This window comes from Rhyacophila brunnea, unplaced genomic scaffold (genome assembly GCF_057557595.1).
Source record: "Rhyacophila brunnea isolate RB1 unplaced genomic scaffold, BYU_Rbru_1.0 scaffold_1, whole genome shotgun sequence".
NCBI lineage: Eukaryota > Metazoa > Arthropoda > Insecta > Trichoptera > Rhyacophilidae > Rhyacophila > Rhyacophila brunnea.
This window is the reverse complement of record NW_028232751.1, coordinates 18,569,288-18,581,870: the sequence shown is the minus strand read 5'-3', so window position 1 is coordinate 18,581,870 and position 12,583 is coordinate 18,569,288.

The following is a 12,583-nucleotide window of genomic DNA, read 5'->3' as shown; positions in this document are numbered from 1 at the left end:
ACTGTAATTTATTTTCACATTGCTGCGAGACTAGATAGATATAATAATTGCATATATTTAATTGACTCATTATAATATGGCTAGAATATAGATTACAAGTCTGGTTTAATCTCCATTTACATTTCCCACATGATCAACTATTGTGTCATTTAACTCAAGTGTTCTGAGGATAATATTCCACTAATATTTTTAATCAGTAGTCAAGTATGCGGAAGACATGGACTTACCTGTCTGCTCAACCACCTTGTCTATTTTGATAAATTTAGCGCCAATAATATCACTCGTATATATTTATGAATCAATTATAATCACTTATAATATTTCATTGATACTGCAACATCGCATAATCCACTTAGTTAATATTTTTTTCATAGTATTAATTAATATTGAATGAGATAAAATTCATTATTTTTACTAGTATTTTTTTTAATTACAATATGTCTGGAACATAAGCATCCGGTACATATTCGTTTCCTGAATATAGGTTTAATGTATGAGTTGAGACGATTTCAGTATAAATTCCTGCGATTCAGATACTTCCATTAACTTTAATTGATAGTTAAATAAAAAGAAAATAACCGACTATTTACACTGGAATACAGATCGTATTGATCTATATTATCTTGTGCAGGTATCTTAACAGGTTTTTTTAATGAGAAATGATTGTTTGCCAAATAAATTAAAGTTTGAATCGATACTTTTAGGTTCAATAGGGATACACAAGATATATTATATTCACAGTATTCATAATATCATAAATTTTAATGCACAAATGACCATTACGCACATGACAGAGCAATTGCACAATCGACTATATTATCACCTGGTATCGATTAAAAATGTTGTCTTTGGTTTGACGGAAATGTATTGGTCAGTTCTCTTACGTGATTTTGAATAGTGCTATTATATTTTATCAAATGCTAAAATGAGTGGATTCATATTGTGGTATGTTGCGGTATCGTTTGCAGTGCTTTTAAGTATTACGATTTGCTTTGAAAAACCGATTAACTGTATCTTAGTATAAAACTACTGATTACATTATTCCAACTTTTAGAAATCTTCACGCTAAATTAGAGAGAGAAAATGGGAGTGAGAGCAAATGTAGAATTAGCGAATATTTCCTATACTCTTTCATGAAAATATAAAACTATGTTATTTAAGAACCAATAAAGAGCAGCAATTTGATATACACATTAGTGCTTATAATACGTAGGTATCAAAGCTAATTATATATTAAAACGCTGGTGTTAAAATGATACACACACTTATAAAAATGTGAAATAAGCTGTGAAAGTTGAGGATTTATATAATTATTATTGTGTATTAAGTTTTGTAAAAATTCATGAGTATCATTAATACAGTGGAGACATCACCAAACATATTACTAACGTGTAATTTACTACACGATTCTTCTCTTATTCTTCAACTAATATCTTCTGTGTGATATCTCAAAGCTGTGATTTTTAACTTAATATTTCATGGTGCTTATATTTCAGGTATTTTCTTACAAATCGTAGATTACAGGAGTGTAGGGTTTTTTTAATTACTTTTGATTTTTTCGTATTCTTTTAGTTGTTTGCAAATTTTACAATTTTTTTTTAAGCGGTTTTAGGTTTCTTCTAACAGTAACAAAAAAAATGATTATTATTATGATAAAGTTGTAAAACAAGTGAATATTATTTACGATGAAGTTATAAAAAAAAGTGACTGGACGAGATATATTCCGCACTAAGTGGAATAGCTAGCTGTATCTCGACATAATAGGTCTCTTTTACATACCTACTTAATAAGTTTTGATTGTAAGGTTTTTGGGAAGGCCTATAGTTTATAATTATTATATTTCTTCAAACTGTTAGTACCTATACATTGTCAAGTTACTGTCAAAAGTTGCTAATTGCATTTGTTCAATCAATCACAATATATTATCTGTCTCACATGTTTTCGGCATGGGTTAATGATGAATATTTATATGATATTGAAATAATTACTTAAATAATCATCTACTTAAAAAAAACTGAAGTAATTAAGGTCACTTATTAAATATATAGGTAAAATACCATAAATTAATTCAACCCATCCCAATCTGATTGCAATCAAAATGTAGATAGATAGTTTTAATATTGACATGTAAATTCTTTTGCCGGAAATAAGTTATCCTTCACTGTTACACAATGCAACTTTGAGTTATCTTAGTATTTCTACAATGAAATTTTCATAAAATTTTCCTCTCTTGTGACTTTTGGCGGTAATCTTACAGATTAATCGTAAATTTTAATATTGTAATAATTCTATTTGTCTAGTCCATATTAAATGTAGTTAATAGAAAATTGATTTTTGGTTTTGTCTTCTAAAGAGTGTCTTGCACATTGGAAGCCTGAATGCATGTTTAGTAGCTCACGAGGCTGGGTTTTCCGGTACCTTTTCTCTATTAAACTCTAACTGAAAATAATTTTTTAATCCTATAAATATTATCTCTCGTATTCTTATGAACCTTATTAAATAATATTGTTATAATCCAGTCAGTTTGTCCACAATTCTATAGTTTTTTCCTAGTATTAATTCAATTTCTCATATTGTGAAATGTATTGATATCATAATATTTATCTTTCAATATATTTGTTTTTACTCTCGATACCCAAAATATATCTCGTTTTCTTTACTCGATACTGTTGTTTTGTATTCCACAACCGATATACTCTACCTTCTTCCTAGATGTCCTTCCATGGACCTTATTTGACTCCTACTTCAGTGTTCGTCAACCTTTTTTCATCAAAGAGCACCTTTAACCCATCGGAGAATAGGTAAATTTTGCAGGATCACTTAAAAAGGCACACTGATTACTAAAAATAATACAACCCAACATTTATTTATATTTAAAATTAATTGTGTGTATCAGTGGAATCAAGAAAGCATGTGAAATATAGTTTTTGTATTTTTTTTACACAAAAAGACGGAAGGTAAAAAGTCTGTTAGAAGTGAAAAATGTAATAAGAAAGGTATACTCAAACTGGAGCTAAATATATTAAAGAGATGAAAAACCATTATATTATTTTTTTACTCTCTAAAACACCTCATCCTACCTACCGAATTGATCATTATGTTGACAAATTTAAATAAAAATAGATTTTATAAAACAAATAATTCCTTTAAAATATATCGGACTCTATATAACTAGTACCATAAAATGGTAGCCACATCTATTATTAAGTAATTTCAGCTTAAAAAAATCAGAATTTGATTAAAAACGTTTGATTTCACCATTTCCTGCATCCTGTGACAGCGCACCGATTGTCTCCAATGGGTTAAAAAATTATTTTTTTTCTTGATACTACAAATTTATCTGACTCTTGGCCTCCTCTAGCTTCCGCCTTCATCCATGTTTATCCAAAGCCGTTGTTGTGCAGTTTTTGGATTCACAATGCCTTCAAATCTAACTCGACACAATCCCACTATCTTGTATGAGATAGATCAGTTCTTTATTTGCCTTGAATGTATTTTTTTTTGTCATGCGTGACTCATCTATCCTATGTACATAGCTCAGCCATCTAAGGTGGCTCAATTTGACAGACTATACAATGTTTTGAGCTCTCATATAAAGCGTACCTACAGTTCGTTGTATAATATCTCAGTTTCCACCCAGCGTATATAGAGCTTCTCTTAGCACTCTTGATCAGTGAGCTTAACTAATTGGGTCAAATAAATATGCAGTTTTGTCAGTCAGTGTGGTGTATATGGATTTAGGATATGGTCAAAAAGGTTTGAGTAAATAGTTAAAATAATCCTTTCAAAAATGTCAATAGGTTAGTATCATACCGTGGAGACTTTCATTTTGTCTTAGAGCGAAAATGGTTATTTACCTTAATACCTCGTTTACACGTACATGGATCTGCTGCTGACAGTATGTATTATTGCTGCCATAACAAGAAAATGTATGTGTAAACACGTATTATCGTGTAAGTTGCAAGATTGCATGTATGGATCAAAAAAGTTCCGAAGCTTCCTAATTTTCACGCAATAATTGGTACTTGCATGCGCAGTAGAACGATAGTGGTGAACCTGCTGGAAGAAATATGAACTACACGGCACAGAACATTTTGACGTTTACCGATTATCTACGAGTCTCTCTGGACCTGTCAAATAGCACCATACAATGACAACATCGCGTCTCGCTTACGCTTGAAGAAATGAGATTGGAGAGACAGTCAGCACTTTTACGTGTAAACAGTTATAAGTGCAAGTAAATCCATGCACGTGTACAGGCGCTATAATATAATTTTTAAATTCAGCCATTCTTTCACCATATTAACAGTTTTTACACACTTTTCAATAAATTGAGAAGACGTTATAAAAATACTGTAAGTATAATATACAACTCTTTGAATAAACCTGATCTCATAGTATCCACATAGAATTTTTAACATGGATACATGCTTTAGCCTTGACCTCCCGGACGGATTCGTTATGAAAAATCGCACAGGTGTAATGAAAAATCATGTCACAATTGTAGCGAGACTGTGACTGAGTCTGCGAGCGGTATTAAGTATTAACAAATTTCAAGCTGTTCTATAATTTTTCTTTAATACATTTTTGTAGTCTTGATAATGTGCATGAGCAGTTTTTATTAGGTATGTAAGGTAAGTTCTCTTCGTCAAGATGATTTTCCAATATTCCTTCTGGGAATAATGTACTCTTACAATTAATAATTTAAAAAATATATTTCAACCTTCAACACAGCTTTAGAACATTTTTTATGATAAATGTAGAGTTGTCTACTAACTTTGTACTTCGTAATATATTTTATTAAATATATTACCTATTTATTTATTACTACATTTATTTTATATTAATACAAGTGAATATCATTTGAAATTTAATGAAAGGTAATTAGTCGAAGAGGCGTATCAGTGCAGTAAAAAAGTGCAAATATATAATTCGTTAGTAACAGAGATTGGCATTTTTTCTTTCGAATTTGGACAACCAGCATTCAAAGAATCAGTAGGCAAAGTATGTATCCATGTTAAATAATTTTAGCCGTCAGGGTTTAAGTAACCATCTTTTGAGGGGCAGAGCCTCCCCGCGAGGCGCGAGTTTTTCTAATATTTTGACACACAGTATACACATAACAGTTTAAAATAAATATTTGTAATGTTTACCCATATTGGCATGATAATAGAGTACTTATACGTTTTATAACTTTGCACTTTTTTGCTCTTACCGATTACCTCGAATAAAATTAGATCAAATGATATTCACTTGTATTATGTATTATATGCAGTAATAAATAAATAGATAATTTACTATGTAAAAAAAAAAATTAGAATATATTACATCATTTTCATCCTAGAGCCATAGTGCAAAGTGTATACTCTAGCTTTAACCGGACGTATGCCACAGACGCGTTTACGCACTTAACAAATCCGTACATGCAAGGCCAGAGATAGAAAATGAGCCTGTTTACACGCTGAACTTTACACACTACACTAGCCCCGGTCGGTTGTTTTAAATAAATTAATATATTGTACACATTATACTGCCATCTCTTGTAATCATGGTGATATTCTTAACCAATATACAAGTCTTTATACTTTTAATATGTTTCTTAATAATGATGTTTCTAAGGTTTTATTTTTTCATAGAAATTCGTGGCCGCCGGGTGCCTCCATTCCCATACCTCCCGGCATTTAAATGGATTAAAATTTAAATGGAAATTAGACATTTCATATTTTTTTTTGACAGTTTCCAAAATACACGAAAAGTGAGCAACAAAATTGAAGCATTATTACTTATCATATTTTTATTTAGACTTCACATAATAATAATTAGGCTTAGGATTCTTAGGTATTTCAATATTTTTTTTGAGGGCCCCACAACAAAATATCAAAAATATCTATCTGTTTTAGATAATTTTGAAATATTTAAGCCCCATTTGTTAGCACCTATTTTTAAATATTTTTGGATAATTACATATTTTAGGTTTAAGCACATCATCATCAGCCTGAATCTATCCGCTGCTGGATGAAGGCCTCTTCAAGCTGCTTCCACTTCTCTCGGTCCTGTGCATTGCGTTGCCACGTACTTCCGCAGAACTTTATCATTTCATCAATCCAGCGGCCTCTAGGTCTACCTTGCGGATGTTTTGTACTTCTTAAGCACATATTTTCACATAAACAGAAAATAAATTAACACAATAACACTAGTAAACACAATTGAAATGTTAAAATCATCTACAAAGTCACTGGTATACTAAATATATGCTAAAATAAGAAAATGTTCCTGGACCAATTGGAATAAAAATAAGTACAAAATGAAATCGTGTTTTAAATAAAAATACTGCTATTCAAACGCTGCAGAATATTAAAGCTGTTTTGGAAAATCCATCGATCAGACGTTTAAATATTTCTACTTCAGAAATAGTTGCATTTACATATGCAATAATAACATTTGTAGAAGTGGAAAGAAGTTTTTCCATGTATAAAAATTCACTCAAAAACACCCCCGAACAACGATAAGCCGTACACATTTTTCATATTGAGTTAAGTATAGGACAATGATAAGTAGATCCCTGTGAACGTTTTAATGTATTGAAAAGGTATATCCTTCACTCCTAGATGGTGCCGTAAGGTTTTGAAACCGGCTTATTTGAAGAACATCGATAAGCAGCACAAAGATGGCAGATGTTAGTAGTGCGAGCTTGTCATCTAGTGGGAGAAATCAATTAAATAAACGCAGAAGAAGGAAGATTCTATGATGTATAGAAAGAAGTCTATGTTTTCCATATTAATAATATAATTATTATCAATAAATAATAAAATATATTATTTTCCTGCAAAAATATTTGATGAAACGTTTTTCTTCATTCCTAAAATTTATTGAAATGTATAAAATTATAAAAAATTCGGGGGGTGCCTTCAATTATTCAAATCAATTAAAAATGGCAGCAAAAGAATTATTTGAAATTTTCCACATTATGCTGATTTTTTTAAGATATTGAAACTTCTATGCATATAATACACAATTCATTGCATGAAGTATTAATGCAACAGTTAGTGTAAAACTTTGTAAGACTACTACTAACTAGAGTAAGGTAAAAGAGATGTGGAAAATTGTTATTTAGTTGAATATCTATTTATACCAGTAATTCCCAACCCGGTTCCCAGATTTTGCGAAAAAGTTGGTAAGTATGTACACTACTTGAAAAAAAGTCAAATAAGCATTTTTTTTTAATTTGGCTTGAGAAGTTATATTATTGATGTAGAAAGTATTTTTACTTAGGGCGGGGTTGTTTTTAGCTGCAGTTATTACTAAATTTACTTACTACTGTCAGTCTCATACTGAGTGAGTAAACAGGTGATAAGGGAGCGACTAATTAATGAAGGAATACAACCTTTGAGAGTAGATTCTGTGGCGCTAACCGGATAGATGTTTTAAAAGGAGTTAAGTAATATTTTTTTGTTCAAATTTTCCTTTCTCTTAAGTATTGAAAAGATTTTTGATTAAATCATAAGTTTAATGTTTTTCTATATACCTATATTAAGAAAATATCGATTTTCTAAAATATAAAACTATATACTTGAAATCCCTTTTATTTATATCAAATCGAGCTTCACCATACACCACAATGCTACATCAAATTAACCATACTTCATGTAATAATAAGATGGGATCCTTTAACGAATTCACATTTTACAATGCTTTTTTTTAATTGTTTGTACAGAATTTTTTTTTTTAAATAATTAAAAATATTAATCAAAATGTAAATTATCAATAAACACTTAATTCTGTGTGCGAAAGGAAGAGGGCGATGAGTCTGAAATTTGGTAAAATGAGTTGAGTATGCAAAACTAACCTTACTGCATATATGCGTAAAGCAGAAAAGGGACCAGTCGAATTAACGCCGCTATGTAAGAAAATTTTGTATATTAACAATATGCGATGATTTATTTTTCGTAATATTTCGAAAGCATAAATGCGTTGAATGTAATCATCTCGCAGGGAAACTTTAGTTTTTGTCACACGCCGAAAGGAAGACAGCGTTGAGTCGCGACAACGCCGTATTGCTTTCTACCATTGGCTCTGTTCACACCAGTTCGAGTTAAACGTCATCGAGTCATCTCTATTTGCTGTTCCCGCTTTTAGGCTGTCAAACGTTAAAGTTGGTTATTGTTCTATCTACAGTTCATTTTTGATAGTAATAATATACTTATTACTATGTCTCGTGAAAGAATCGAATTAATCATGAGGCTCGCGAAGGAAATGTCTCAAAATAATACAGGTAAGTAAACGTCATAACATAACCTCGATATTATTGCAATCATTAAAGTGATGATAATTCTTTAAACCAACAATTTCAACGAATATTTCAATTTACTCAACAGTGCTGCACATATTATCATTAGCATTATTTTATAGTTTCAAATTACATTATCATCTTCCATTAGTACAGTCATAATGAATTGATTTTTGAAGTGATAGTATTACAAGGAAGGTTATTTTAGGTACCTATATTTATCTTTGTTTACTATTGATTATGTTTGTGTTATTGCAGTTACTAAATTGACTACTAATTATGATATACTGAATGCTTCTCGGACCAGTAGTCTTACTGAAGAACAGTTGAAAGTAGCCCAAGAAATAGAAGCTACGATGCCATTTTCTGATTCAGGAGATAATAATTTAGCATTATTATATTGTTTTAAATTACAATATTATATTCCATTAGTAGTAAATGACATGCAATGGGTGAAAGGAATTGATTTTTTAAGTACATGTGTAATAAATAGTATTTCGAGGAAGAATGCTTTATATATCTTTATTTACATTGATTGTAAATTGCAGGTACAGAATTGGGTACTAATTATGATATTATAATGAATGCTTCTCGGAGAGAAGAACAGTGGAAAATAGCCCAAGAAATAGAAGCCATGATGCCATTTTCTGATTCAAAAGATAATAATGAAGATAAATTTAATGGTATTAAACAACTATGCTATTTTAGAGAAATATCAAGACTACTCGAGGATTATTCAATTGTTTAAGTTGCGGAGATTTGTATTCACTATCAATAGATAAATGATTTCTTAGTACATCGACCAAAGCACAAGCACTTCTACTTAATGAAAGTTCGAGAGACCGAGAGACTAGTACAATCTACTTAAAAATTGTACGAAAAAAGATAATAATTTTGTAGTTAAAGTAATGTACAACGACATGTTTTTAGATTTTGCCTGTCTCTTGAAGGGTCCATCCAGCAGGTGAAGTGGTTTCAATTTTTTAAAAAAAGTGCCGAGGCTAATAACATCCTCTTTAAAAATAGCCTGGATGATTTGCAACAATTCCAGTCAATATCTTTTAGTCGCCGAGGAAGGCATGTTATCCTTGAACCTCCTAAATGTTACAGTGGTCCAGTGCAAATTAATAATGAGAAGAAAAAAGATCTCAGTATTCTACATATTTAATCGATAAAAACTCATGAGTTTTGCTTGTCAATCCCAGATAAATGTACCATATATAAATCCGGATATTTTTCATGAAAGACTTGACAAGTAGTAGGTATTATGTCTAACTGTGTCAAATACGTAACTATAATTTACAATATAAAGTAAAAAATAATATAAAATCATATGTCCTAGTTATTATTTGTAACTGCTGTCAAATATGTAATGCCGCAAAAGAGTGCGACACTTCGTACCCTTGTGGCACAGTCTCAAGAGTTCCGTCGTCGTGGCCGGTCCTCCCTCACCCTGCAGCGGTGCTAGAAAAGCGATCTACGCGCTGCAGGTCTGGAATGGCGGGAGGTGCAAGAGTTGGCGATGGATCGAGGGAAGTGGCGCGATCTTGTGCTTGCCTTATTCCCCAACGCTGGGTCGTGACAGGTTGAAAGAAGAAGAAGAAGATTTACCATGTAAATGTATTAAAATAAAATGATATGTCCTTTGGTTTTATTTTTAACTATCTATCAAATTTATACATATTGTTTCAAATATAAATGTATTAAAATAAAGCTACGTATATTCTATGAAAGTACTAAACTATTACATCTTACACCTGCAATAATAAATGCCAGATTACATTATTGACATTATAATAATCCATATGCTCCGTCTGGAGGGGAAAAATAATTTAAATTGTCACTAAAATCACACCTTTTGTACCTACATGTCAAAAGAGATAACTTGTCAATTTATATTCTTTGTTAAAAAATACGAAAGGAAGAAAGGGATATGTCAAAAAAATATAGTAAAATCCATAACTATTGAAAATCTGATAAATTTATGCCATAGTATATCAATTTTAATAGACAAGTGCAAAAAAAAATTTCCAAAAAAATTAATATTTTCGGTTTAATTACAATTTTAAGAATATTCTGAAAGACGCAAATTTTGTTTTGCCTCTCCTGAAAAGTACCGATTTTCGACTCATCGCCCTCTTCCTTTCGCACACAGAATTAATATTGTCTCAAATTGCAAGCTTCGTATTTCTCCGCTGGGTGCCTCTAGTAATGTGCCGGCTATTGAATTTGAAAATTTCACAAGGCATGTTTTCATTTTATATAATCAATACATACCTACATACGTTTCAAAAACAATAATCTGACAATTTAGAAAAAAATAAAATGTGTGTTTTTCGGAATTCAGATTTTTGTTAGTATGTACATCATATTTTATGAAAATTATATACCAGGGGTGGCCACACTTTTGTTTTCTAGGAACGACTAGTTGAAAAAATTATTTATGGCGATCGACTGATGTCACTTATAATTACATCATGCGAGAACAATAAAAACCATTTTTTTATAATTCAAATATGTATTTTGAAAACAGATATTTTATGCATATAAAAATAACGATACAGAAACATCGAATTAACGACAACAATATACTTAAGTAATATTATTATGTCTTTCACTTCTAAAAAAATTAGGTAGGTACACATTAACTGTAATTTAGACATAGTTACACAATATCCCTGTATATCGAATATTAGAAATTTTGTAGTAGCCAAGATACAACCCTTCGCCAGGAAACATACTTAAAATAAAGTCTATACAATATGAATTATCATTTAATTACATCAATAGTCGTATCACATCAAATTGCATCGCACAGCCATGTATTTTAAAATTTAAATATCCCTTGAGGAAAATAGCGCCGCAGGCTATTCGAGCAAATTTGTGGCTTGTGTTTTTCTTACTTAACTGATCGTCTCGCTACGCCGGGTTCCCTTCAGGCTAGAGCCCTGTCAGCGCCCATTGGAAGCCATGCCTGCTGGTGTATAATGCAATGATAACTGATAAAAGTGGGTACTGTTTCCGCAATTTTACATAAAGTAATAAACCCAACATGACTTCTTACCATAGCGAACTTCATAGCTTATGAATAGGAAATCGAGTACGATTAATATACGACTTAAATGCATTAAATAATATATCTTCTCTTTTGGATCGTTCATCCATTGGTAAAACTGTTAATAATTCTTCTGAACCAAACATGTCTTTAAAAACCAATCGAATAAAAACGTATAGTTGTGCAATATCCGTGTAATCTACAAACTCGTCAAATTGCAAGGATAGGAATTTACATTATTTATTTTATTAATGTTTTCCTGTAGAATTTTTTCCAAGTTCTCATCACTTGTGTTCTTCGCATGAGTGTATTTCTTGATAATGATATGTAAGAGAAGAGGTAAGAACTGGCGGATTTTAAGAGCTGGAACAGCGAGTAGTTTTGACTCGTTTGAACAAGAAATAGTACAATATTATTATTATGTCCACCATCGACCAAAAATACCTTCGCGATCGACGCACTGGCTACCCCAGATATAAGATAACCTTACTAACTTGTAGCACTAACTGAGGTAAGTATAATTTAAAAAAAAAAAACATTAAGGCGATACTTCAGTGAAACGGCAAATAATTTTCAACTATGGGCGCGACGAAATTTTGGACTCGCTGGCACTCGGAGACCGAACGTCGAGGTGTGAATACGTCAATTTGTTTCGTGATGGCGACGGGGGTATTAATTCCTAAATCGTGTAAAGATGACTAAAACGTTACCCGTTTACTTTAAAAAGAAAACATGTAAATGAATATATTATTATTGTTACTAATAGAACATACGTTAAAGTGCCCATCACCACCCGTCATATATGCACGGCCGCTTTCTATGACGCTTTAAACGTGTCTGAAAGAAGTGATTTTAAGTGCTCATTCCGTCCCGAGACGGAGCCGCACGGGACTGATGCTGCAACCATGCACCGTAGTGCTTAAAGAAGAAAGTAAAGAAAGAAAATTTTTGTTTTTTGGACTGGCTCTGCTGTCCGCTGACGTTAAGCGCTTTGTGTACCCGCATACTGAGTGTCACGAATTGAAATAGAAGAGTCGGGACTATCCCGCTCCCCATACGACGCTGCAAATTTCTCAAATGCCGAAAAGTTGGCCTCGGTTGCTACCAGATCTCCATGACCAATTGGGCCCGTGTGAGGACGGACCCTGGCAAACTGCTCCGCTCGTTCGAATTCCATAAGCGGGCAATCCCAGAGGATGTGTTCAACATCTTGGTGGTCATGCCCGCTGGTACAACCCGGC